The sequence below is a fragment of the Globicephala melas genome, chromosome 21 (assembly GCF_963455315.2).
Source record: "Globicephala melas chromosome 21, mGloMel1.2, whole genome shotgun sequence".
NCBI classification, from domain to species: Eukaryota; Metazoa; Chordata; class Mammalia; order Artiodactyla; family Delphinidae; genus Globicephala; species Globicephala melas.
The window spans coordinates 13,946,862-13,974,190 of record NC_083334.1 but is presented as its reverse complement, the minus strand read 5'-3'; the positions used below and the strand labels follow the sequence as shown (position 1 = coordinate 13,974,190).

The window sequence follows — 27,329 nt, the reverse complement described above, 5'->3', positions numbered from 1 at the left end:
CTGGGTCAGGAATGTGTGGTTTTCTCTTAAAGAGACTTTAAATGCCTGTACATGGGGCGCGCACCTCCTGTTAAGCTACACTGCCCACGATTTCCTAGCACGTTGTACTTTTAAGACTCTTGCCTAATCCCTGGAGATGGCTGGAAAGAAGAACGTCCTTTTAAATGGAATCCATGGGATGCTGGGGTAAATGACTCCCTTCTGGGGCCCTGTATGCCTGGCTCTCCCACAGTGCTTTTGACTTGTCTCCATAGTAGTTTTTCTCTTTGTTCGTGGGATTAGACAAGGAAGGATGTTTACATTTTCTTTGTTTCTTCTTACCTCCCCAAATGACTCAAAGGGCATCCTCATATATCATTTGAGAGCTCAATCCTTTCTGATAAAGTAGAAGGGAAAGAATACACTAGAAATATGTATATTTTTCAGAAACTAGGGGAAGAGAAACAAAATTTACATTAAACTGAGAAAACATCATGGCAGGTAGAATGGATCAGACTTCAGTGTCATTTGGTGATAAAAATTATAGGAATTATGTACCCCTTAAGTGGTTAGAGTATAACAACAGTAGGTATAATGGCTTTGGAAAGAAGAGCTAGATCGAAATTAATCAAGATACTTTTTGGGGGAAAAGATGACCTACTTGATGAATTAAAACAACTTAATGAAAAAATAATAAACATGACATATAACCTTAACTTTATTCAATCAATAATGAGAAGTAGTTAGGCTTATATTTTCCAACTAAATATATGTAGTTTTCAAATTAAGACCTAATGGGATTTTAAAATTTTATCTATTTTTATTTTTGGCCATGCCACGCGGCATGTGGGATCTTAGTTCCCTGACCAGGGATCGAACCCATGCCCCCTGCAGTGGAAGCGTGGAGTCTTAACCACTGGACGGCCAGGGAAGTCCCCCTAATGGGATTTTGACCCATATTTTACTTAATTAGGAGCCTTCAGTCAAGTACTGAGTGCTGAAAAATGTATTTTGAATAAGTTAAGAAAACTAAACAAATAATAAACCAAATATATACGTGAAAATAAAATAACGTGACTTTAAAGTAGTGTAACAGATTCAATAAGAAGGAGAGTAAGAAATGGTATAACCTTCTTTGTGAGACTTTTCCTTGGTTTTTGAGCTTACAAAGAGCAGTTCCATATTTCCTCTACTGGCTGAGGACTACTTAATTTGTGATCAGGATTCATTGAAAGAGTTAATGTCAGGGTCAACAATGGGTGGGTGTCCAAGGGGAGCCCACGATGTACTCAAAATGGATTGTCAAAGTCACTCACTTAGAAGTAAAGAAAAAGTCTTGTGATGCATCAAAAAGTTTAAACGTGCCAATTAACCTATCACGTTTCCTAAGGAAACAACTAGTGATACTGGCAAAGGTAAACCTATAAGGATGTTTATCAGAGCAATGTTTAAACTAAACTAGTTTAAAATAGAAACAAAGTATATTCCAAAATTAGTAGATTTGATTTTTAAATTTGACTCATACAATAGAATTCTGTGTGGTTATAAAAAAAAATGTAGCGTGGACATTTCAGACTCAGCATGTCCCAAACTAAATTCTTTCCAACCAAATCTCCTTTCAACATCTATGTGATTCAGTATTTCCACCACCCCTGAGATGATCATACCAGCAACTTAAGAACTGCCCTCTATAACTCTCCCTCCCTGGCTTTTCACCTCCCACACCCAATACTGCAGCAAATCCTGTTGGCCCCAAGGCACTACCTCCAAGATATATCAGGAACTCACCCACTTCTCTCCATCTCCTCCACTGTCATCACCCTAGTCAGGACACTGTGGCTTCTTCCCTGGAAACTATGATGGAGCCTCTTACCAATACCCTCATAGCCTTGCAGCCAGGATAATAATTTTTTTTTTTTTTGCGGTACGCGGGCCTGTCACTGTCGTGGCTGCGGAGCACAGGCTCCAGACGCGCAGGCTCAGCGGCCGTGGCTCACGAGCCCAGCCGCTCCGCGGCATGTGGGATCTTCCCGGACGGGGGCACGAACCTGTGTCCACTACATCGGCAGGCGGACCCTCAACCACTGCGCCACCAGGGAAGCCCCAGGATAATAATTTTTTAAATGTAAGTCAGACCATACCCACTCCTGTGTTTAAATCCATCCATGATCCTCCATTTGCTTCACACAATATCCCAAACAGGGCATGCAATCTTGGGTGACGAAGTCTTTGCCTCGCTCTCCAATCCCATCTCACCCTACTCTCCATCTTACTTCCTGCCCTCCAGCAAGGGTTGGTTCTCCCTTAAAGTCTTTGCGTACGCTGTTCCCTGTGCCTGGAACCCTTCCCTCCCATATACCACTCCTCCTTCTATCAAGGGAGTGACTTCTTGTCCTTGACCTCCCAGCTTAAATCCTTCTTTCTCGGAGGAAACTTCCATGCTCTGCAATATGGATTATGTCCTAATTTGTTCTTTCTTATAGTACCTTATAACCCTGCATCTGGACTCAATATTGCTTGCACATTTTGTAATTAAAATATCATTTGATATCACATTAAGATCTGCTTCACTCATTATATTGTAACCCCATTAAGATGGAATCATATTCGCTCCCATGTACCCTGGAACTACAGATACAGTCAGAGCCTGACACAACTGTCAATCAGTAAAATGTGTAGAATGGGTAAATGACACTTGACATTTAATAAATATCATAATATATTGTACTTTTTGTACAAATATTTTGTACAAATATTTTGTACATTTTGTACAAAAGTACAAAATGTACTTTTCAAATATACATTAATAAATATACCTATTTATATATATTTTGAACATGTGACTGTGACTTTAAGAACATAAGCAAAAGTTCTTTCAATGGTTATCTCTAAGTAGTAGTATACATTTAAAAATACATCTCTGGGGCTTCCCTGGTGGCGCAGTGGTTGAGAGTCCGCCTGCCGATGCAGGGGACACGGGTTCGTGCCCTGGTCTGGGAGGATCCCACATGCCACGGAGCGGCTGGGCCCGTGAGCCATGGCCGCTGAGCCTGCGCGTCCGGAGCCTGTGCTCCGCAGCGGGAGAGGCCACAACAGTGAGAGGCCCACGTACCGCAAAAAAAAATAAATAAATAAAATAAAGATACATTTCTGTTTTCTAATTACCCATTGAGTATTTTCATCTTTAAAATTAGAAACAATGTTCTATGTTTTTAACGTGTGTCCCTTTCTTGTAATCTGAATTCTGACCACCCGCCATATCCTATGCTATATCTAGGGCTAGGGCTCCAAGATGTTGTGTTTATCAATCCACAGCCAATTGTACATACACACATTTATGGACCAGTGACATCAGTAGATGTGTTAATTCTCAGAAAGCAGAACGACTGCTTTTGGGACAAAGTCCAAAGTGGCCTCAACAAATCCCACTGTGTACCAGGAAATTAAACTAAGAATAAGACAAGTGAATGTCATGGAGGCAAACAGAGCCGCGTTCTCGTATCACGGCGAGTTTCTTTGCTTTTTTGATTTCAGCATTCATTTGAACTTAAACGGTGGCATCTTTTGAGCATGAATACGGTCATTGTTTTAATGCCACGTGTATCTATTTAAAAGCCTTGTCAGCGTGATTATTGTGATTTTTCCATCCCTACGGTGAACCTTTGTTTCCCTGAACTGCTAAGTCACGTATCTTCTCTAGCCACTCATTGACACCACCCCTACACTCAGTAGTACGTACTCCTCTCTTCTCTGTCAGCTGTGTCTCCTGAAGTAGACAGCAAGCTCCTTGAGGGCAGAAGAGCATCTTCTATATCTCTGTATATCTATCCTCACACACATAGAGGGTTTTTGTATTTTCATTGTTCATTCATTTCTCATTTCTCAAATATCTATAGACACTGACTAGGTTCACAGCTGTGCCCTAGGCTATGGAGCCAGAGTAAGGGACAGCACAGACCAGGTCTCTGCTTTCGTGCTGCTTCCATGCTAATGGTGTAACACATATTACAGAGGAATGAATTAATATGTGGTAATTTCTTTTTTCTTAAAAAAATTTCTATTAAAATATAATTGATATACAATAGCATATTAGTTTAAGATGTGCATCATAGTGATTTGATAATTATATATCTTGAAATGGTCACCAGGCAAAGTCTAGTTACCATCAGTCCCACACAAAGTTATTACTAAAGTTACTGTCATCTATATTCCCTATGCTATATATTACATCCCATAACTTCCTTTATTTTATAACTGGAAGTTTCTACCTCTTAATCTATGGTACTTTCTTGATTGAGCTTCTGTAGGAAATTCTTGTCCTGAGAATCTAATGCTTTAAGGATTTAGGAAAGTAAGAAAATAAGAGACATTTTTTCTTTCTTGGTTTTTTAAAAATAAAATTTAGATTTTTTTTTTAAGTTTAAGAAGCTAATTTAGAACCCTAATACCATATCTAAGGAAGTAGGTAGAGGAGAGATTTTTGTCTCCTTTTGTGCCTTTTTTACTTATAAATGTAGTATGCTGTTAAGCCTACATTCCAGAGTAATCATCACCATGGAAATGAGTATTCATTGACTATCAGATCTCAAGCAGAGTTTCATAAATGTTTTATAAGAAGGTTTATATAAACATGTATTATGACTGATCCAAGAGAATAAGTTCTTCAGGAAAGGATGCAGGGCTTACTCTTCTAACTTGAGCCACATAGATCTAAGTCTGGCCAGAACAGAACAATATGGAAGAATGCAGGATGGACATTCGACTTTACTTCCTTTAATCCTTATGCCCTCAGTGAGAGTTTGTCATTATTATTGCCATTTTACAGAGGAGAAAACTAAAGCTCAGAGAGATTAATAGCTTTCCCTTTTCCTTGTACTTAGTTAGAAAGCTTCAGCCAGGGTTTGTATCTAACTTCAATGTCCTAACTCATTGAGTTAGGAGTAAGATAATGTGAATTGTAAATTTCACTTCTCTCAATTTATGACCTTGAAGCCTTAAGCAGGTAACTATACTTCCTAGATCTTCCTTTCCTGATGTATAAATGAGAATAATAATATCTATTTCATATGAGAATATCATTTTTTAAAGGAAAAGCTGTGTGAAATCACTTTGTAATCCATATAATTCTCTGGGAACTATAACGGTTACTACATGTTAAGAAATACAGAAAGTCTATAAAGTTTAAAATTAACAGGTTTTCTGAAAAAATGGAGAGGAGATTAAAATCAACTACATTTATGGAGGAAGGAGGGGGTCAATAGCTGTCATTAATTACAAATAATAAAACAAGAAGGAAAGCAGCAGAAATGCGGTATCTTGGTTGCGACGGGTCCCGGAAAAAATTAGAAAATCACCAGAATATGATTCATTCCTAGGAATTCAAGGTGTAAGAGTTAGAAGGAAGCTTCGAAGAAGGAACTGGGGTCTGGGGGCGTTCCATGACTCGCTCAGAGCCAGAGGCAGAATCAAGGCCCCGGTGTGGTCCCCCAGCCACTAGTAATTATAAATCATTTCAAGTAATGGTCGGTGATGGGGGCTGAGGCAGTGAGAGGGATTACTGAGGACCACCATTATCAACGACCTGACAGAAGAAAATTAAATTGATGTCTTAGAATTGTTTTATGATGAAGAATAATCACACAGTAGAGTTAACCATGACCTTTAAAGCTAAGTGCATGACCCCCCAGAGAGCCACCACTGTAGGTAAACTTCACTGTAGGTAGCTATCTTGTGCTTGATTAGGGCTGTGGTGACTGGTAGCTGCACCCAGAGCTCATTTATTAAGGGACTATGTTGCTAACTGAATCTGTTTATAAGATGAAGAATGCTTTGCATGACGTGAACAACTCCTATTTTCCCAATGCTAACTAGCGTTTCGAGCTATAGAGTGGCTTAGTGCAGTTGGTGATGTTCCTGTAACAGGTAGATCCAAAAGTAGAGCGTCTGAATACGCTAGCATCTAGGAGCAAAGGCTCTGAAGAATATTGTTACTCGAAGTGCTAAGGAATGCAGGACTATTTCTTTTTTTTTTTTAACATCTTTATTGGAGTATAATTGCTTTACAGTGGTGTGTTAGTTTCTGCTTTATAACAAAGTGAATCAGCTATACGTATACATATGTTCCCATATCTCTTCCCTCCTGCGTCTCCCTCCCTCCCACCCTCCCTATCCCACCCCTCTAGGTGGTCACAAACCACCAAGTTGATTTCCCTGTGCTATGCGGCTGCTTCCCACTAGCTATCTATTTTATATTTGGTAGTGTATATAAGTCCATGCCACCTCTCACTTCGTCCCAGCTTACCCTTCCCCCTCCCCATATCCCCAAGTCCATTCTCTAGTAGGTCTGTGTCTTTATTCCCATCTTACCCCTAGGTTCTTCATGACCTTCCTTTTTTTTTTTCTCTTAGATTCCATATATATGTGTTAGCATACTGTATTTGTTTTTCTCTTTCTGACTTACTTCACTGTATATGACAGACTCTAGGTCCATTCACCTCACTACAAATTACTCAATTTCGTTTCTTTTTATGGCTGAGTAATATTCCATTGTATATATGTGCCACATCTTCTTTATCCATTCATCCGACGATGGACACTTAGGTTGCTTCCATGTCCTGGCTATTGTAAATAGAGCTGCAATGAACATTTTGGTACATGACTCTTTTTGAATTATGGTTTTCTCAGGGTACATGCCCAGTAATGGGATTGCAGTGTCGTATGGTAGTTCTTGCATTAAAGAATTGGCTAAAAATAGCAACCTGTTGGTGGTAGGCTGATAAAAGAATAAATGTCATTTGCTTTGTGGTAGCCTGTGAGCTCAGGATCATTATAAACCTGTGTCTTCCAATGGATATTCTCTCTTTTCTTACTCTGCCAATTAAAATAGATCCCACTCCTGTCTTCTCTCCCTCTCTCTCCAGACTTTGTTGTTAGACATATTCTTCCAGGATAATAGGGAGACATTTAATAAAATCTTTTTCCAAAGCCACCATTCCCAAGGATTTAAGTTTCTCATCTTCACGTCCGTAGACAACTCATTACTAGGAGATGGTTAACTTGATCAGCTCCATAAGAGATGAGATTCAATTTTCAAGTGACATTTTAAAAAGTGAAAAAAAACAAAACCCTACACTGATTGTTAAGTACCTACAAATATGCTCAGCTAATCCTCATGGTATTGGTGTTATCCCCAATTTAGAAATGGCTAAGTGGAGAAAGATTAAAGCTGCCCAGGAAAAGATTAAAGGGTAGCTGTCTAATGTCTCTGGGAAAGAGAAGCATGGAAAACTGAAACCCACAAATAGTACAGAAATACTACTTAAGCCAAGAGCTATCTGGTTTACCTGCTTTCTGCCTCTCTGATCTTCTGCATCCTCAGTGAAGGGGAAGTCAGACTGGCTACTGACAAGAAAGGTGTCAGCATTTTCCTCCAAGTCCTCTGCCTCTCATGGGCTGAGGGGCTCTTACCAAAAGTGGAAGTCCCCCAGCTTTCTTTCATGTTAATATTCAAACCCCCATGACAGCAAGTCTCGTTGAATGGATCACTGAAAAGCATTCTGATGACCCATCTTTAGAACTACCATATTCTGTGAATTTGTGCTGGTGACTTTTCTTATAATTTTCTCATCAGAAAAAGAGAGAATAGTAACATTCTCTCCTTTCCTTTCAATCAAGATTCAAAATTCAAAATGTTGCTTTGACTCAAAATTCAAAATGTTGCACTGATTCAAAATTCAACATTTTGAATTGATTCAAAAATTCAAAATTAACTTGATTAAGTTCCAAGATTTAATGTCTTGAGTCTCTGAAACAGCCTAGCTTCTTGAGGGAAACTAGTGAAAATTCACAAACACACTATTTTCTTGTAAATTTCTTTTGAGTTGCCAATTAAAAAATAAAATTAAAATAGTCAAGATTTAAGTTACATCACACTTGGAATGTTGAGTGGCCAGACTCTCTCAGACATACACACTCTATTCTGCTCTATTTTTTCCCTTTCAACCACTTGAGCACTTTTAGGAAGGATGGAATGGGCGTACTTTGTGTGGCGACGCTAGACTAAGCAGGATCTGTTACAAGTTCCCCGGTTGAAAAAGTACCCTTCTTTCAGCACTATTGTACACCAGCTATCTCCAGTTACAGCCAAAGTAGGTGTGTAATATATGACTGGACTTGCTACTAATACAGGGACACAAATCCTGGGACAGAGACACCTTGTGCTACAGTAAATTGATCTGCCCCAGGCTTCCATTAAGTCATCCGGCTCACAAAATGGGAGCTCACATCAGAGATGGTGGGAATTGGTTTGAGTTCTGATTTTTATCTGGCTATTCAAGATCTGTAAAAGGAGTGAATTTAAAAGTTTTCTTTTATGGAAAGTATGAAGACCAATTTAAATATCCCAAACAGCCTGAATCTAGAACTATGAGCCTAAGATTTTGCTACTTTAATATTTTATACAGTGTGACATAAAAATCTAATTTGCTTATCAATTTTTACCTAATTTTATAATATTTCCTCTTAGAATTGCTTTTAAGCCAATGCGAATGACATACGGTTTGCATTTCCTTAAATGGAAATGCTAATACTGTCCGTATTATTGAGGAAGATTAATAAGGAAGGTGACGTCTGAAGTTAATTCATTTCTTTGACTAACAGTTCAGAATAGTAGTCGACTATTTTTGCATGTTAGTAGAATCTGAAATATATGTTCATACTGTCAGAAATCATTTACCCTATTTCCTGAGTTAATATCAAGCTGATGGGAAATTATATATGTAAAAGGCATTGCAAGTGAGCCTAGAAACATTATGATAAAAGCGGTAGATGTCATTGTGACTACGTAAGAAAGGTAAGAAATGGGAAAAGCAAAGCCAATAGTTCACTTATGTAATTCAACATGTAATTTTCAGCATTAGATATGTGTCACCTTGGGCTGGGTTCCCCAGAGGTGCATGGTGTGGAAAGATGACAGGAAGACACCATTGAAATAAAAATTAAACAGAAGCTAAAAAGGCTACTAATAAGCAGTGAAGCAAGCCCACTGTACCACGTCTTTCAAGTTATCTCAATATAATACCATGTCTCTGTGAAGTGCTTAAATAGCCTACATGTGTCAAATTGCTTCTAGCATAGTATGTATTTTACTTTTCTCACTTTGACTGATTTTCCAGACCAGAAATTAGAATAAATTAAAAAAAAACCTCTACAGACAAATGGCCCATGAACTTTATATTATCTTATTTAATTATCAAATGCTTAGGAAGAGTTATTAACTACTTTGTGCAGATCATGAGACCAAGGCTCAGAAAGATTAAGGAGTGTATTCACAACCACAGATCTAATAAGTGGCTGAGATGAGAGTTGAACCAAACTTTATCTGAATGCAGAGCCTGTGCCCATCTCACCCCATGGAGCTGCCCAGCGTCTGCTTTCAGCAGGACAGCCTAGGACAGTGGAGAGAGTAAGACCTGAGACAGACTTCTAGGCAGAATGCTTATGCACTAAAAATATCTAAGAGATACTTTTCAGGGAAGCTGGAGCTTGAGCTTGAACTAAATGATCATAAACTCATGCTTTAGGAAACAGGTTGACTATGTTGGGTCATAAGAGAAGGGACTCGACTTTGCTAAATAAGTTCGTGGAAGAATTCATTCCTCAAGATTCCCCCCAATGTCCCTTGTTTTAAGAGGGCGACGCAAATGCTATACTGACACCTGGAATCATCTAAAGAGTTACAAAGTTTTTCTTCTGGCTTATGCTGTGATTTCATTTAGAGTCTTATGTATGAAATGCTGCCTCTGTGGATTCATCCTAATTTATTTGGACATGCTATACATGTCATTTGTGTATCAGTTACAAGGTTGAATAAATATCCAAGGTACTGCAGATAACTTACACTGTTAGATTATGTCTCAACTGTTTTCCTTAATCATCACATTCCTCATGTAGTTTCCATTACTGAGTTAGGAACTGGTTTTTGTCTGCCATATTCATGATACACGGAAGTCTCGATCAGCTCTGTTCTTGATTCTTTGCTGTGGCGCCGTCCTGTATATTGCAGGATGTTTAGTAGTTTCCCTGTCCTTTACATACTGGACAACTCCTAAGTTGTGACACACAGGAATGTCTCCACACACTGAAAACATCTCCTGGGAAGTAAAATTGCTCCCATTGAAAACCACTAATCAAAGGGAGATGTACTGGGAGTGACATATCTTGGGCATCAAATGCTCCATTCACATGCCAGGTCACTTCAAGAATCAGCCTATAAAAAGAGCCTCCTTGAATTAGGTGGCTAATTTGATCAACTGATAATAGTTATTAAAGAATTGCCTCACTGTGCTTCTCTGAGCAGGTGACTGGGTGGCTTTAACTCGAAGGTGACCTTGGGCATGACGGGCACTGAGACTGATGTGTTCAGGATAACTCTGCAAGCCATTCTCCCAGCTATGACTTCCGGTCACTGCCTAGAGGGGAAGCCACACCTATACAAACATTTCCTAGACGGAAACAGGCCAAATAACATTGTGATGACCCTATTTTTCTAATTTAGTTCCAATGATTTGGAACAGAAGGCCACCGCGTTCTGCTTGGACTCTGAAATAACCTCCCAATTTAGTCTCTCTGCATTCATCTTTGTTTCCATCTAGTCCACTATTCATATTGCAACTTAATGGCCCTTTTACAATGAAAAAAATAGAGTCTTGTCATTCTCTGTTTTGAAACCCTTCAGCAGCTTTCTGACCCATTAGACCCTATGTGATCTAGCCTCTCCTTATTTATCCAACCTCATTTTATTCATGTTTTTAGCTTTATTGAGGTATAAATTGATAAACAAAAATCTGCACATTTTTAATGTGTATGTTTTGATGAGTTTGGACATATGCCTGCATCTGTGATACCATCACCCCAATCAAGATACTAAATATATCCATTACCTCTAAAAATTTCTTTGTGTTCTTTTGTGTTTTGTTTTGGTGTGGTAAGTACACTTAACATGAGTTCTATCCTCTTAATATATGTTAAAGTGCCCAGTAGGGTATTAACTATAGGCACTGTGTTGTACAGCAGGTCTTCAGAGCGTATTCATCTTGCACCAGAGAAGCTTTACACCTACTGAGCGACTATTCCCCATTTCTCCTCCCACCCCTGCCCAGGTCCCTGGTAACCACCATTCTATTCGCTGCTTCTACGAATTTGACTATTTTAGATCACTGGTGTAAATGAAATCAGGCAATATTTGTCCTTCTGGGACTGGCTCATTTCACCTGGCCTAGTGTCCTCGAGGTTCACCCGTGTCGCTGCAAATGGTAGGATTTCCTTCTTTTTTAAGACTGAATATTCCAGTATATATACTCCCTTTCCTTCATCATATATATCAATGAACATTTAGATTGTTCCCATATCTTGGCTATTGTGAATAGTGCTGCAAATAACATGGGTATGCAGATATCTCTCTGGGATCTTGATTTCAATTCTTTTGGATTTATATGCAGGAGTGGGACGGCTGGCTCATATGGTAGTTCAATTTTTAATTTTTGAGGAACCCCCATACTGTTTCCCAAAGTGCCTGCACTATTCTATCTTCCCCCCAACTGTACACAAGTGCTGCAATTTCTCTACATCCTCACCAACGCTTATATAATTTTGTTATAATAGCCATCGTAATAGGCATGAGGTGATATCTCATTGTGGTTTTGATCTACATTTTCTTTATGACAAGTAATATTGAGTACCTTTTCACACACCTTATCCAATCTCATTTTAAACCACCCTCCATTTCACTGCTACCTTGGTACACAAGTTCATATAAACCTCCCCCCATGGGGCCTTTGCATGTGCTACTTCTTACTCAACCTCCTTTCATGTAGTTAACTCCACACTCTTCGTATTCCAGCTCAAATGTTGCTCCTAATACAAGACGGCCAGATGTCAAACAGGCAAGTTATCAGTGTTAGTTTTCATGTTTGTTTGTTTAACCCTCCTATAGAGCTATGTCCCTTTCATTCAGAACATTTATTTTGCTCTGCAATTATACATTCACTGGAGCAATGATTTGATTAATGTCTCTCCTCCAATAGACCCTAAAGCCTCTCCAGGCAAGACCTATTAATGTTCTCTCTCTGGTATAAGTCTAGCACATAGGAAATTCTTAATAAATATTTCTAAAAGAAAAGAAGGAGCAAAAGAGATGGAGGGAGGAAGGAAGGGAAAGGGAAGAAATGTTAAAAAGCAAAGCAAAAAAAAAAAAGATGTCAAATGTCAGTATGTGACTGTAATCCAACCTGCTTGTCTTTACTGTTCCTACACAGTCTCACTAAATAGATGATTTTTTTTTCAATGCACAATGATTTTTCCATGCCATCATAATGATCTTTTGAGTTGATTATCGTTTAGGCTTCTAGTCAGTAGGCAAAATGTTCCCAAGACTTACATTTTAAGAAAATGCTTTGCAAGGTGTTAGATAAAACATGTATGGAGCGTATGTGAATGCCCTTAGAGACAGACTCATGGGAGATGAAACTGAACACAGCAAAACTCGCTTCGAAAACAAATGCTCCCTTCAGATCTCTCTTAAAGCCACTGTTCATTTGGTTCACTTGATTACATAAAAATTTTGTTGAAAGCAGTATAAAGGCCAAAAAAACCTTTCAAAATAATGTGAAAAATTGAAAAGTGATACCTGGGACCTTGTTCTACAGAACATCCTTTCAGACGAACGCCCTTTGTCTTCCCTGTCCTTCACGTCCGTCTCGAGTGCTGTGATTCATCACACAGTCCATCTTCATTTACAATCCTTTTGCCACGCCTTGTTGCTGAAGGAGATGGAAAGAAATCCATTAGACACAAGCCTGGCTTTCTTTTACCAGCAGGCATCAAACAGCCTTATAAAGTCATTTCCTATTAATTACAAATTGATTGTATATAAACATTTCAACACTATTTTTCAAACGATTATAAACAAGCTATGATTGGTTAAGAGGTCAGATAAAGATGGCGGGACAGGAAGAGGGAAAGGGAGGGGCAGAGAAGCGAAACAAAGCCGCCTGATAGTCAGGCTTCGTGGTATTTATAAATGTCGATTGGCACTGAATGATGGGTGAGTTTCAGAAACCTCAAAACCCAAAGAATGCATAATGTTAACTTAATAGATTCTTTCAGGCCTGGGTTACCACAGTATTTCCTGTGATCGTACATTCATGGTAATAACGTAACAGTACCTTTCATCCCCAAATCTCAGATATTTGCACATTTATAAACCATCAATCTGTGAACCAGCTGCTGAATAACATTCCAGTATGTGCCTATATAACTTGTTAGAAAACAAGGCTATGTGTGGCTTCTCTAAGATAACATATTAGAATGGCAACTCCGTAGACTAGATTATCAAAGCATACTTTTAAGAAAGAGTGAAATAATAAAGACATTCTGTATATAGAAATTACACTGGAATGGGAAAATGATACTGTAACAAATTTTTCAACTGAGATTTAGTGAAACAATTAAATGCAATGATACAAGATTATTCTTCTTTTCCCAAAGTTAAAAGGAAAGAAAATATACTCATTTCTAAGTTGCCTAGAAAAAAATGGACATTCAGTTTGGTTTTTTAATCTTTGTGCTTTGTGTGTTTCCTTGCTTATAGCTGGATGTTGCAACTTTGGCAAAGCTAGGTCAAGCCTGTTATTGTCCACAGTGAAAACAACCCAGTTACAGACTCATGGAATTTCAGACTAGAAAGGGAATACTTTAAGACGTATCTACTTTGGTACTCCAAATTTTCTTTTTCTTTCTTTCTTTTTTTTTTTTTTGTTAATGTTTGTATATAAATAGTTGTACATATTTGAAGGTATGTGTGTTGAAAACCTTGGGTAAAGTGTATAGTTTTATGAGGAGCTGCTACAATTAAATTCAGTGTGACTTAAGAGTTAACCATCTCCCACAGGGGGTATTATAAAGATTAAGTTATGTTTGCTACATGAACTTTCTAAAAAATTTAACCTTCAAAGCTCAAAAAAATATTTTTCTGGGAATATATTCAAAGTAAATCATTGCAATGAATGAGTCTTTGAAAAGTCGTTCATACATCCTAAAATCCAGAATGATGAAATCAACTCTAGTTTTAAGATCCCAAAGAAAGACATTTCTTGCTGTTAAGAAATCATTCCCTCTAACTGCTGCCTTGCTGGGGTGACCAACAAATCATCATGCTCTTTAGAGTCTGATCTAATTAAATCCTCAAGAAGAAATGAGAAAATCATTAGTGGTAGGTGACTGCTTAAGGCTTTTAATTCAATTATTCAGATCAGATAAAAGCAGAGTACAGATTCCGAGTTTAAACTGAATTCTATCCTAACTATATTGGTTTAGATGTGTCTTAAAAGAATCACTTGGTGAATACTTAGATATGGCTTTATCAGATACTTAAAAAAGAAATCCAGATGTTGTCCCATTAGGTCAATCTAAATCAAGGTATACAAACATTCAAAAAAGTTTTGGTCAGAATGAACTTCAGTTACAATGCTTTATTGGATGCCATTTAACATCTTTTAGAAACTGGCTTTATTTCATTTATTTGTTCCATAAACAGAAGTGATAATCATGACTGTTTTATATAATGCTTGTTTATGTAATAAGATATAACTGTGCAGTGGGTCCCAGGAACATTATTATATTTGTTTGCTTCTGTTTTCCCAAATAGATGAAAGAAGCAAAACATACTTGTACATTTTTAAAGTTTATTATAGCGTTTGGATTGCCATTCAAATTGAATCAATTTCAACACAGAAAGACATTTCTAAATTCAATCCTACAGCTCTTTAGTAAGTGAAAACTATATTTTTCATGAGTCATTCTTTGAATTGCAAAATGTTCATCATCCAGGAGGGTTTATTGTATCCATAAAACTAATGTGACACAATAATGGGTGTTAATGTCAGCAGTATCCGGCTGCTTATTTGGTAGCATTCAATACTGAACGGTTAGTGCTTAGTGCTTCCATGTGTTGTCTAACATTTCAAAGTATTCATGCTATCAAGTGCTTAGTCAGTGGGTCAAGTTTTTTTCTCACTATTCTCCAGAGGGGGAAAAAAAATCTAAGTTTATTTTCCTTTATAATCAACATAGTGAAATGGAAGATTAAAAAAAAAAAAAAAAAAAAAAAAGAAGCAGCCGCCAGGATCTCAGTGGTAATCATGGTTTTTGTCCACCTAGGTTAAGCTTCTCATTTTAGATACACTCCAACCTCTCCTACTTTGACCAAGTAGAAACTCTTAAAGATGGAAAGTACCCATCTTTAGGTACCTATAAAGTATATCAACTAAACTGCATTGCAGAATATTTACATTCTATAACAATACATACTGTCCTTCCTGTTAAGACATATGGATAGGACTTATATTTTAACACTCTAGAATAACCTAGAGGCTTTGTCCTACTAAAATAAATTTCTCCCTTACTCCAGTTGAGAAAGGATAAAGTATACAAAGTATTTTTATATCCACATTACTGACTACTAATTTTCATAAATTGCTACACTTAATCTCCAAGTAGAACCAAAATCAGTTCTTCATAAAAACAACAAAGAGATTTTTTGAGAATTAAGGAGATAACTTTATATCATTAATTACATCAAATTTTACTTCTTTATTAATTTATTTTGCCTCAGAAAGAAATTAATAGGACTAGCAATCAAGACAGACAGCTCTACATGCACTTTTATTGTTTGATCAAAACCAGTGCTCGCTCTTCATTTTCCTCATCTGTTTATTCAGAATAAAATACCTGCCCAGTAGATACAGTATGAGAATGAAAATATGAATTTAGGTGGAAAGCTTTAAGAATAAAAGGATTATACTATATTAGTTTTATCATAAAATATGTAAAGGGCTCATCAACTATTTGCCACAGTGAGCGATCCTTGGTTCTAGAATTTAAGGTTAAAAATTAAGTCTCTTGGGACTTCCCTGGTGGTCCAGTGGTAGAGAATCCGCCTTGCAATGCTGGGGACGCGGATGTGACCCCTGGTCAGGGAACTAAGATCCCACATGCTGCGGGGCAACTAAGTCCGCGCGCCGCAAGTACTGAGCTCGCGCCGCTCAACTAGAGCCTGCGTGCCGCAAACTACAGAGCCCACGCGCCCTGAAGCCTGCGCGCCACAACTGGAGAAGAGAAGCCCGCGCACCACAGCAAAAGGTCCCGCACGCCTCAACAAAGATCCCACGTGCCGCAACTAAGATCCGACACAGCCAAAAAATAAATAAATAATTAATTTTTTTTTTTTTAATTAAAGCTCTTGGGCTTCCCTGGTGGCGCAGTGGTTGAGAGTCCGCCTGCCGATGCAGGGGACACGGGTTCGTGCCCCGGTCTGGGAAGATCCCACATGCCGCGGAGCGGCTGGGCCCGTGAGCCATGGCCGCTGAGCCTGCGCGTCCAGAGCCTGTGCTCTGCAACGGGAGAGGCCACAACAGTGAGAGGCCCGCGTACCACAAAAAAAAAAAAAAAAAAAAGGCTCTTTATTCTTAATGTATCCTTACAATAAGGTTCACAAATTGTGTAGCTCACTATAGACTTACCATTGTATGGGCTTCTGAGTTCTGGATAAAATTTGATTAAGTGTTGGGGAAAATGGATGGAAAGAATCCTTCAATGAATAAAATAAGAATTGTTAAATGATTGAGAATAATATCCAAGTACACTAATATCCAGACCAATTAAGCACAAAATCTCTACAGAGATCTTTCTTGAAGTTTGACAAAGTAAATGTAACACATCTGGGGGAAAACGGATGTGAATTGATCAGTTAACTTACTCAGTATGCATGTTTTAGGATATCTAAAGCAGAAAAGCGGCGTCCATTAGGACTGCAAAGTAGAAATGATGGTAGCAGAGGAAGAAAGGAAGTAGGAGAATGGAACGGAGTAAGTAATGGAGCTGGATGGACGCCTGGGAGGAAGGAAGTCAGACAACGGTGACGGCTGTGGGAATGAATAAAATGGACCGAATTGAGAAATACATACTTTATCATCTGAATCTGGACACTTTTGAGAATGAAATAATATGCTGGGACAACAGGCATAAACCAGACTGCCCTGGGCAAAGCAGACTTGAGGATACTGTCCATAGAGATAATAGATCATATTAGCCATGATAGAACTTAAAGGGTGAGATAAAATCATAGGAAATATATTGAGAAAAAACAATGAAAGAGGATTAGCCCAATCAGATTTAAAAACATGTATTATACAGCAACAATAAATTAAACAGTGTGGTGTTATTGGGTGTTAGTCTCCCAACTTCCACTGAGGGCTGTTAAACATGTTCCCAAGTCAGTTAAGTGCTAAGACATATGATGGGACTGTACTAAACCAGCTGTGTTATACAGCCACACTCTAAGCAAGTAAAATCTTATGGGTGATGCCACTCAATATTTTACTCTTTCATTCATTCAATAAAATATGTTTCTTATATGGAATTTTAGACTACAGAGCTCTAAATGAGATAGTGTGTATACATTGGTATCGTCATACATCGGTGGACATCTGTATATATTTTACATATTTATATATATATAGTTTATATATAGCTTATATCTTTACATATGAAGTTTATAAACTTCCAAAAATATGTATATACACACACGCTGGATTTGAGATGATACTTATTATAGTTTCTTACCATAAAAATTAACATTATAACACCAAAAGGCAACTCTGGGAAACAGACTACCAAGGAAATTTAATCTGAACCTCCACTATCCCATGGTCTGGCTTCAACCAACACTGACCAGTGAGTGTCTGAAGGAATGGATGGACAACGAATCTTCCCAACAATTCCACATAAATACTGAATATTTCTCTCAAGTGGGGATTTGGAGTGTAATAATTAAAAACCATTTATTAGAAGGAAGATCTTTGCCTTTTCATATAGATATAGATATAATGTTATCATATTCATATGCATCAGAGTCCTGATCCAAGATACGTGTAGAATCATATGAAGAATGGGAAAATTTCATTTATTTATTTATTTATTTTTTTGTGGTACGCGGGCCTCTCCCATTGCGGAGCACAGGCTCCGGACGCGCAGGCCCAGCGGCCATGGCTCACGGGCCCAGCCGCTCCGCGGCATGTGGGATCCTCCCGGACTGGGGCACGAACCCGTGTCCCCTGCATCGGCAGGCGGACTCTCAACCACTGTGCCACCAGGGAAGCCCTCATTCATTTATTTATTGATGGTTATTTCTTTATAGCATGCTACAGTAGGTATTTCCTTAAGCTATGCTTTATGAATGAAAACTTTACAAATAACTTCAATAATATCTATTTCATTTCCCAAAAACAGTCTTGCTAAAAAATGATTTAAAATTTTCTGGTTTGGACTCAGATATCTTAACAAATAATTATAATTAACTTCCCAATGTCTGTAAAAGGTTAATTCAAATAAGCATTGATAAATAAATAACAAAAGTTGTTCCATTTTTGGATGGAGCGGCATAGTAAATCTAGAGAGGTATAAAACAAGCCATTGCTTGTAAGAGCAAACAGCAATAATTTCTTGCGTCTATACAGATGACACAGCTTTTATATTCTGTGTGTGAACACTGGGCATAAACTAAGCTGGTGTTTTCCTGTCTCCCCTTTAGCGATCATTTCCTCCAAAGCATTTGCTTGAGGATAATGCCCACAGCCCACACTCAGCCATCTCCAGGGCAGACAATAGGGTTTCACTCCCCTTTCTACACACCTTCCTGACCTTGAGACGTTTGAGCATTGTTAATCAAAATCTCCCAGTTTTTTCCTAAAATAACTTTGATATTTACTTTGCTCTGTCTTTACCTGAGTAAATGTGAGAGTGGCAAGGACAGTGAGGCGTGTCCCAAATTAGCCCTGTCCTGCAATCGCTTGCACTATTACCTTGGGCTCAGACAGAATATGGGAAGGAAGCAGAGGGTCGTTCTCTCTCTCCCAGAAGAGCTTGTGTTTATTCTTCTGACAGCAGAGAACCAAGTCTTCGACTTGGTAGTTCACATGAGGTCATTATTTAGTACACATGAATACATACAAAAAGACAGAGAGGACAATTAAAACCTAATTCACACTCAAATGTTAACCATTTTAAAAGGTTTATGTCACTATGCTTCAGAAATGGAAGAGTGTTATGTTTTAGTAATGGAATACTGTTTTGCTGTGGCTTCCAGCATTTTCACATGAGAGTCATTTTTCTGAGCCAAAATATTTGGCAGATCTCTGTAATGAAAATAATATAACTTTTAGTATCTCTTGATTGAGAAAATAAAACACTACTCTAAAGTTGACCATATATTTAAGTAGCTTCTACACACAATAAAAGTATTATGCATATGTATTATATATGTTTTGTGTGTATATATGTGTATGTATTCAATCATTTATAAACAAGCTCAATTTAGATATGTTTTATGAACTCCTTGAAATTATCCTTTATCCCCAGGGGTTTGAAGCCAGTGGATTGGGGACAGCTGATTTGCTGGAGTGACACAGCTAGGTCATCCGGTAGGCTGGCATTATTGCTTTGTCCCTAGAAGACGCTGCACTCCTCAGGTGGTTATGTCTCTGTTTAAAGACCTGAGCTTCGCCATAACTCCCTGGGAAACTGCTTCTTGTTATGCTCTCTCATCTTCTTGGTCCGATGAAACATCAAGTTCACTCCACAACATCAAAGTCAGATTTGAGGTTGTCTCACATAACACTGGATGTTTACAAGTTGCTTCTGTCTTTGGGCTGCATGTAATGTTATCTATTTAATCAAAAATTTCAGAGAAAATACTGAGTCAGAGAACATTCTTTTTTATTCCCACCTGCCTCTGGTGTCACATGCAGGCAGAGAGTCACCCAAGGAAGGCTTTTGACTTTCTCACAGAGAGACAGTGTCCCCCCACAGTCCTGAGGTTGATGAGGCTACTGTCACCAAAGAAGCCTCTTCCTTTGTTCCACTCTGGAGTCCGTCCAGTACCACTGCAGTGGTACTTGTAGTGCAATAAGTGGACACGTGTACTTCATCAGTGTCTACAAACTTAGACGTTCTTCTCAATCTCTGTCTCCATTTCTAAAGCACAAAAATATAGTCTCCCAATGTGGGAGCATTCCTTCTTGTATATAAACAGAGATCCTCCTACTCTTATATTGTACGGGTGGTAGATATGTATGCAGGTCTTTTTCCCTCTGAAGTCATGTTCAAAAATTAAATATATGAGTTATATGCTTACAAATTAAATTTATAAAATTGGGGTCACAATAGGAGGCCACAGTTCTCAGGTAAATAAAATTCCAGTCTCAATGCAGCTTTTAATGAATACACAATAGTTTCTAGAGTTTTAAAAAATACATCATACTGGGGCTTCCCTGGTGGCGCAGTAGTTAAGAATCCGCCTGCCATTGCAGGGGACACGGGTTCGATCCATAGTCTGGGGAGATCCCACATACCGAGGAGCAACTAAGCCCGTGCGCCACAACTACTGAGCCCACGTGCCACAACTACTGAGCCTGCACTCTAGAGCCCGCGAGCCACAACTACTGAGCCCACATGCCACAACTACTGAAGTCCATGCACCTAGACCTCGAGCTCTGCAACAAGAGAAGCCACTGCAATGAGAAGCCCATGCACTGCAATGAAGAGTAGCCCCTGCTCGCCGCAACTAGAGAAAGTCCGTGAGCAGCAACCCAACGCAACCAAAAATTAATTAATTAATTAAAAAAAAATACATCATACTGTTGCCCAGGGAGTCAATTTCTAGAAGGATGGGCAATTTTTGCTCAATACTCTTAGTATTTCTCAATGCAAATAAGATAAAATCATATGGGCCAGTAGTTTTCGAAATCGAATATGATCTTGACAATACGCCACTGAAATTATCCTAGAGTTCTCTGCATGCCTTATAGATTTTAATACTTTTGATATCTTGCATTGAGCAAGTCCCTTGGACATGATTCCTGTATAACCAGAGCCAGCTTTGAAAGATTCAAGGTTATAGTGCAATTTGAGAGGCTCTGAGAAAGATTTTCATGCAGGCCATTCCATTGTTATCTTGGTTTAATGAATTGTGTAAAACATGTAAAAATTTAGCTTGAAAAGAATATAGGAAACTCAATTATTTAAGTTAATTAACTAATGCTTTTCCAAGAACATATTTGCCAGAGGGGGAAGGAAGAGGTCTAGATAAGCAGGTAGCTAAAGGGTAACTCCTTTTGAGGGGAAAAGGAATTTAAAGAAAGACTTTTACTAACCACAGCCTCAGCCTTCTTCACAATACTGTCCCAAACAGCCATGGGTAACTTCTGCCCATGGGTCTCAATCATCTACGTGTCAAGCCAAAATGGACAAGTAGTTAATTTACAAAATCATGATGATAACCATAGCAATAGCATCTCCTACCCCTTACTGAGTACCTGGCAGTATGTGACATGCTTCACATCGATTACCTCTAAACTTCTCAGAGCCTAGGTTTTTTCTCTAAGGATTAAGGATTTTGAATTCTAGATCCAGAGTTACTAAATCATTTTTTTATGGCGTACCCCACAGAAGATCACTACAAAAAATAAAGCTATGTTACATTCTCTTTAGTTCTTAGTAATAATAGTGACGATGGCTGATACTGACTGCATGCGTACTATGCACCAGGCAGTCACCACACTGAGAACCTTCCATGGATGTGGTGCTCAAAACACCCCATGGAATCAGTGCTATTGCTATTGTCAGGTCACAGATGAGGAACCTGAGGCTTAGAGAGGTGAAATAACTTCTCTGAAGGTGTGCAAATAGTTAATGGCAAAGCCAGATTCCAACTCAGCAATTACAGCTTCAGAGCAGGAGCTTTTAATTACTTTGTCATAGAATTAATACGTCATTTGGGAATGTTGCACAAAGCCCAGAACAGCTAAACCATTTGTTCTCAACAGAGGTGAACTGAAGTAACAACTTAGGAGGCATTATAGCAGCTTTAGTAAGATACAGAAAGCAATTAGGATTGAATATGCATTATGCATATGTATAATTGATTTATATACATAAATTATTATATAATATTAATTTATATGCTATTTATATAATAATTACCTCTATGTATACATATATATAATTCCAACTACCAAGTTAGAAGCTCTTCCTTTTTAATCTCAGCCTTGCCAAAGATGGTCTTTTTATATTGTCTTTAATAACTGTTTGAGACACTGTAGCCTCTAATATTATCATTGTTACCTTAATATAGTAGAAAAAATGTAAGTTAAGGATTTTAAAATAATTTATCTTTTTGCCTTCTCAAAGAGAGACTCAGAAATTGAGCTTTGAAAAAGTAATATTATTTCAAAGTGACATTTTCTTCAACAGTTCTACCTCAAGTAATACTTTTAACCCAGATTTTGAAGAATGGATAGAAGTATAATATGCTCGTTGAAAATATTATTTGCAGGAAAAATATTATTTCCTGATATAATTTACAAAGAAGAGGGCAAACTACTAATAATTCTAATTGACAGATAATCTACAAAACAGCTCTTTTTACAATAGGTCTTTCTTATGATACCTATACGCGAGCCTCTCACTGTTGTGGCCTCTCCTGTTGCGGAGCACAGGCTCCGGACGCGCAGGCTCAGCGGCCATGGCTCACAGGCCCAGCCACTCCACGGCATGTGGGATCTTCCCGGACCTGGGCACAAACCCGTGTCCCCTGCATCGGCAGGCGGACTCTCAACCACTGCGCCACCAGGGAAGCCCGATACCTATACTTTTACTAAGGAGCTACTATTTCACATTTTGTAAAACTGAGGATTTAAAAGTTAAAATAAGCAGAAAGCATGAAGCTCTTTTAACCACAAAATTCTGGTTGCTAATGATCTGGTTACGTGAATTTTCTGACCAATTAAACTTTAAGCTTGAGATTTTGTTTGTTTCAGTGCTTGCCTCGTAAGAATTGTCCAGTAAAGACATTTCTTTACATGCTAAGGAGCTTGTAATTCATTGTTTGAAACCCTGATAAGTGTTATAACATTTGCCTTAATAAGAATAATTTAGCAAATATAAATTTATCCTTGCATGCTAACCAAAGATCCTATAACCATTGCTAGAAAACTCTATAGACATGAGGATTTGAGTGATTAGTATGGATGTATAATAACCCAAAAATAACCCCTCAACATTTTAAAAACATTTCTGCCATAAATTATTTTACTGTAAATTTTTCTCTTCAAATGTTTGGGTAAGGCAAGGGAAAAAAATCTAGTTTTGGAAACATTTTGCACAACACATGTAATCTGAAAAGATGAATATGAATTAAATTTTATAAATGGCTTCATCATTTTAGACTGACTAAGGGAATTCCAGGGCTAATTCTTCAGGAAAATAAATAAATGCAACCTAGCTAGTGGGAAGCAGCTGCATAGCACAGGGATATCAGCTCGGTGCTTTGTGACTGCCTGGAGGGGTGGGATAGGGAGGGTGGGAGGGAGGGAGACGCAAGAGGGAAGAGATATGGGAACATATGTATATGTGTAACTGATTCACTTTGTTATAAAGCAGAAACTAACACACCATTGTAAAGCAATTACACCCCAATAAAGATGTTAAAAAATAAATAAATAAAGTACTACTAAAGTCAAAATAAATAAATAAATAAATGCAACCTAATTTATCATCTTGTTTCATTTGGTTGAGATTGTGAATGCTGGATTTGCACCAAGTGAGGTCAGCCTTGACCCAGAAAAAACAGACGTCCATAAATGGTGTCTTAGACAACTTGGTCATTGCACTGCTTTCACTGGACTATCCTTGGGCTCTGGATTAAATTTAGTCCTTGCTTTTAGTTACTGAATCAGATGCTTAGTCTGAAATGTTGCAATGTTTCTTCTCTCTCTCTCTCTCTCTCTCTCTCTCTCAGCATACACATGCACACCTGCACATATATACAGAATATTGCAGCAAACTGAACCAAAGCCTGGTACTCTTTATGTGCCTCCATTAAACCATCCCTAGGCAAGAGCTGCTCAGGATATTACTATTTGATCACATCAGCACAACATCGTGTGGGACATCCTAGACAATCGGTTTTTAGATTTATGCTCAGTGCACCTCAATTAAATCACACGATGCCTTGGCCTCTATAGTGAAGCTCACGGCGTCCAAATAATATTCTCTTCGTTTTTCCTGAAGACTTGGAACTGACTCCTTTTCCATGTCACTCCCCATTTTATTCCTACTTCATCTTTGACTTTTTCCCAGAGATAAAGACTAAGCAATAGGGCCAACATGCAGATCGATGTAGTCATAAGTTAGTTTAATTATTGCTTCGTAGCCTTTGTTTTATATCTATTTTGCCACCATTCACTGACTAACCCAAAGCAATACTGTCTCTGAAACACCCAAGGATTATTCTTGATTCTTTCATTTTTCTCACCCAGTCCATACTTCAATGAATCATTGAGTGTGACAGATTTAACTCCTAAATTAAAATAACAACAACAACTCCCTTTCTCTCCTTCCTTACACACATGGTACTCGTTCAGGCCTTTCTTATCTTTGACATAGACTATTGAAATATTTTCCTTTGTAATCTCCCTTATATTGCCCCCCCTTTCATTTACCCACTGTTCGGTTGCTAGGATGATCTATTTAGAATATAAATTTTAAAACTTTCAGTGGCTTAGGATACAAATGAGTTTCCTGGATATCACACAAGTAAAAGTATTATCAGATTCCTGCCCTATCATCTTTGCTCTACCTTCCTGCAGGAATGGGATGTTAATAAGAAAACATTCATTAAAGACACAGAGTTTATATGTCAAAAAGTCAATGTATTATAGTCATTGTGCTTAGATAGAATGTTAGCCTCTGGTAGAATGTTAACCCTTCAGCTCTTTGAATTCTCTCATATCTTGGCTTGAACCCATATCCGTCAGTGTTCCGTGACTTTATTTACTACATGGAGGAGATTGTGGGGCATATCCTTTTAACCGTCCATATTTATGGTTGCTACAGATGACTGCACTTTTTCCAGTGGTTCAGTAATACATACTAATCGCTGGCATGTGGTAACTTTTCCCCCCAACGCGTAAGCAGTACTTGTAATGGCGGAGAGGTATCATCAGAGTAGCTGGGAACTGTTGAGTGAAATTCATCAACACACTGATGTTACTTCCCAGTGAAATCATCCTTCAAATAAGAACCCTCTGGCTGCAGCATTTGCAGAAGATATGGCTCTTTGTAAGTTTTGTAAGTGAGCACACACTGCAGACACATGGGCCTAGGAAAAGAGTACAAAGAACACCCAGTGGGGGGGGAGTCACAGAACACCCTTTGTCAATCATTTTATTACACCACACAGTATTTCTGTGTTTAGAAACAGAGCAGTAAATTGAAGTCAGAAGTAAGGGATTTCCATATCTCAAAAACCAGTTATTAACTGTTTAAAGAAAATTATTCTGTAATGTGTAACCTCAGTATAACTGACGTAAATATTATCCTGCAAGTTAAAGTTTACTTGTATTTCTGAAAGAAGCTAGCTCAGGAAAGTTCCACTGTTTGAAGTTTTACCTTATCATCATATTAACGTTCTAGTTAATCTCAGTATAAATAATATCTCAAATATTTATATTTCTCTGGTATTCTTCCCTTTTTAGAGTTTTCATTCTTGTAATTGTTTGAGAAGGTATAAAGCCCATTATCACAACTTTCGCTTCGCTTTCAAAATTGACTTTTGATGTTAGTGCCCATGATTAAATGAAAAAAGAAGGCCATCAGCATTCCCTTTTCCCTGATCTTTTTTTCCAGCCCCACGGAGGTCAGCCCCCATTACAGCCTGTTCTTGCTTTGAAAACTACTTCAAGATACAATCCCTGCTCTGTGGGAGGGTGTTAATACAATCATCATTAACTACTATTATTCCCTTTAATCCAACAGCCTGGTTGTTCTTGACACCTGCTGAATATACTAATAGCAGCAAATGTGTCTAAATCTCTTCTTGGAGATTGTATTGAACTCAGAATCCATCGATGCATAAAATGACCCATTTTCTTTAAGTGTATTTCCTTATGCGTGAATCCACTGGAATCTATCTTTTCCACTTGCTTCCCATAACAAATTCCACAAGAAAATTGCTGTGGAGTCCATTATTTATTTTACCCAATTTCATTAAATGAGATCACTTTGACTATTCCAAAACATTTTTGGGGGGGCTAATGATCATTTGATTCTTCTTTGGAGATGAATAATTATGGCCATACCTTTTTTGAGATTTCACCTCACTCTAATACATTCTGTTAATCAATCCTTACTGACTATTTACAATCCAAGTGAAGATTTGTGCTACAAATTAGTGATCAAACTTTTTCATTAATAATACTTTTGAAAGGAAAAGACAAACTATAGTTTGCCTATATTTTATATCTCTAAAAAATTATTAATGTTACAGTATGCTGAAGTCATAATATTCAAGTTTCTTATTGTTATGGCCAAGTTCTCGGAGAAGAACCCTAGTCTTTCATTCTCAGCTGCCTTGTCTGGGCCAGTCACAGTCAAAGGACTACCTGGGACCAAGAACACTGAGACCTGGTCACTGAGCAAGAAAGCAGCCAGGCTCTGGGACCACATTACTAGGGTTCCTGACAGGTGTGGTGCTATCACCATGGAACACCAGATGCCACCCTTGGCACCAGGACCATTGTGGCCTGGAGAAGGGATGTTCATGCCACTGCTGAACTGTCCTCCACAGACCTCACCTCTCTGGGTTATCTGTCCCTTAAGCAAAGTCTGAGGCTGGAGCATAGGCTGAGCTAGGTAAGAGCCAGGGAAAGTGTGTACCTGGCTTTTTTTTTTTGGATTCTTTACTGGAATGGTTTAATAGAGTAGGTGTTCCTACAGAAGGGAATTGCTCAAACAGGCATTGAGTTCAGAAGTTGCTGTGTTGCCAAAACAATGTCCACCACACCATGACCTTGATATAATCAGTTGCCTTTGCTTCAATGACATCACTTTTTTGCCCTGTCACTCATAAGAGGTTGGTTTACGGTCAGAATTTTGGTCTCCAGTGATCCCTAATCCATTCTTCTTTCTTTTCTGTGTCTTGGGTTCTTGGAAGCATGCAACTAGTACATCACATTTTATTAGGTCTAGAATTAAAGGTAAATGTGCAATGTGATCAGATGGAGAGATCATTTAAAAACTGATGCTAAGGCGGGACTAGGTAGGGTAGAAATACTGATAGAAGTGGCCTGAGAATCAGAAGGTGCGGGTGCGTCCAGGTTCTGTCAGGAGCTCACTGTGTGGTGGCTCCCTTCTGTCTCAGGAGAATGCTGGGCTAGGATGAGACGGTCTCCAGGCCC

At 38.3% G+C, this 27,329-nt stretch overlaps 2 protein-coding genes across 3 annotated transcripts in view; one reads left to right on the top strand and one right to left on the bottom strand.

The window, feature by feature from the left end:
• Positions 1-27,329, top strand: part of SORBS2 (sorbin and SH3 domain containing 2) — a 319,803-nt gene that overhangs the window by 20,002 nt on the left and 272,472 nt on the right. The gene's annotated exons all lie outside the window — the stretch shown is intronic.
• The window catches only part of TLR3 (toll like receptor 3), a 366,722-nt gene that overhangs the window by 92,215 nt on the left and 247,178 nt on the right, over positions 1-27,329 (bottom strand). Inside the window, exon 4 of the mRNA XM_030831266.2 lies at positions 12,665-12,797. The gene's annotated coding sequence lies outside the window, so the exon portion shown is untranslated. The remainder of the gene's footprint in view (positions 1-12,664; positions 12,798-27,329) is intronic.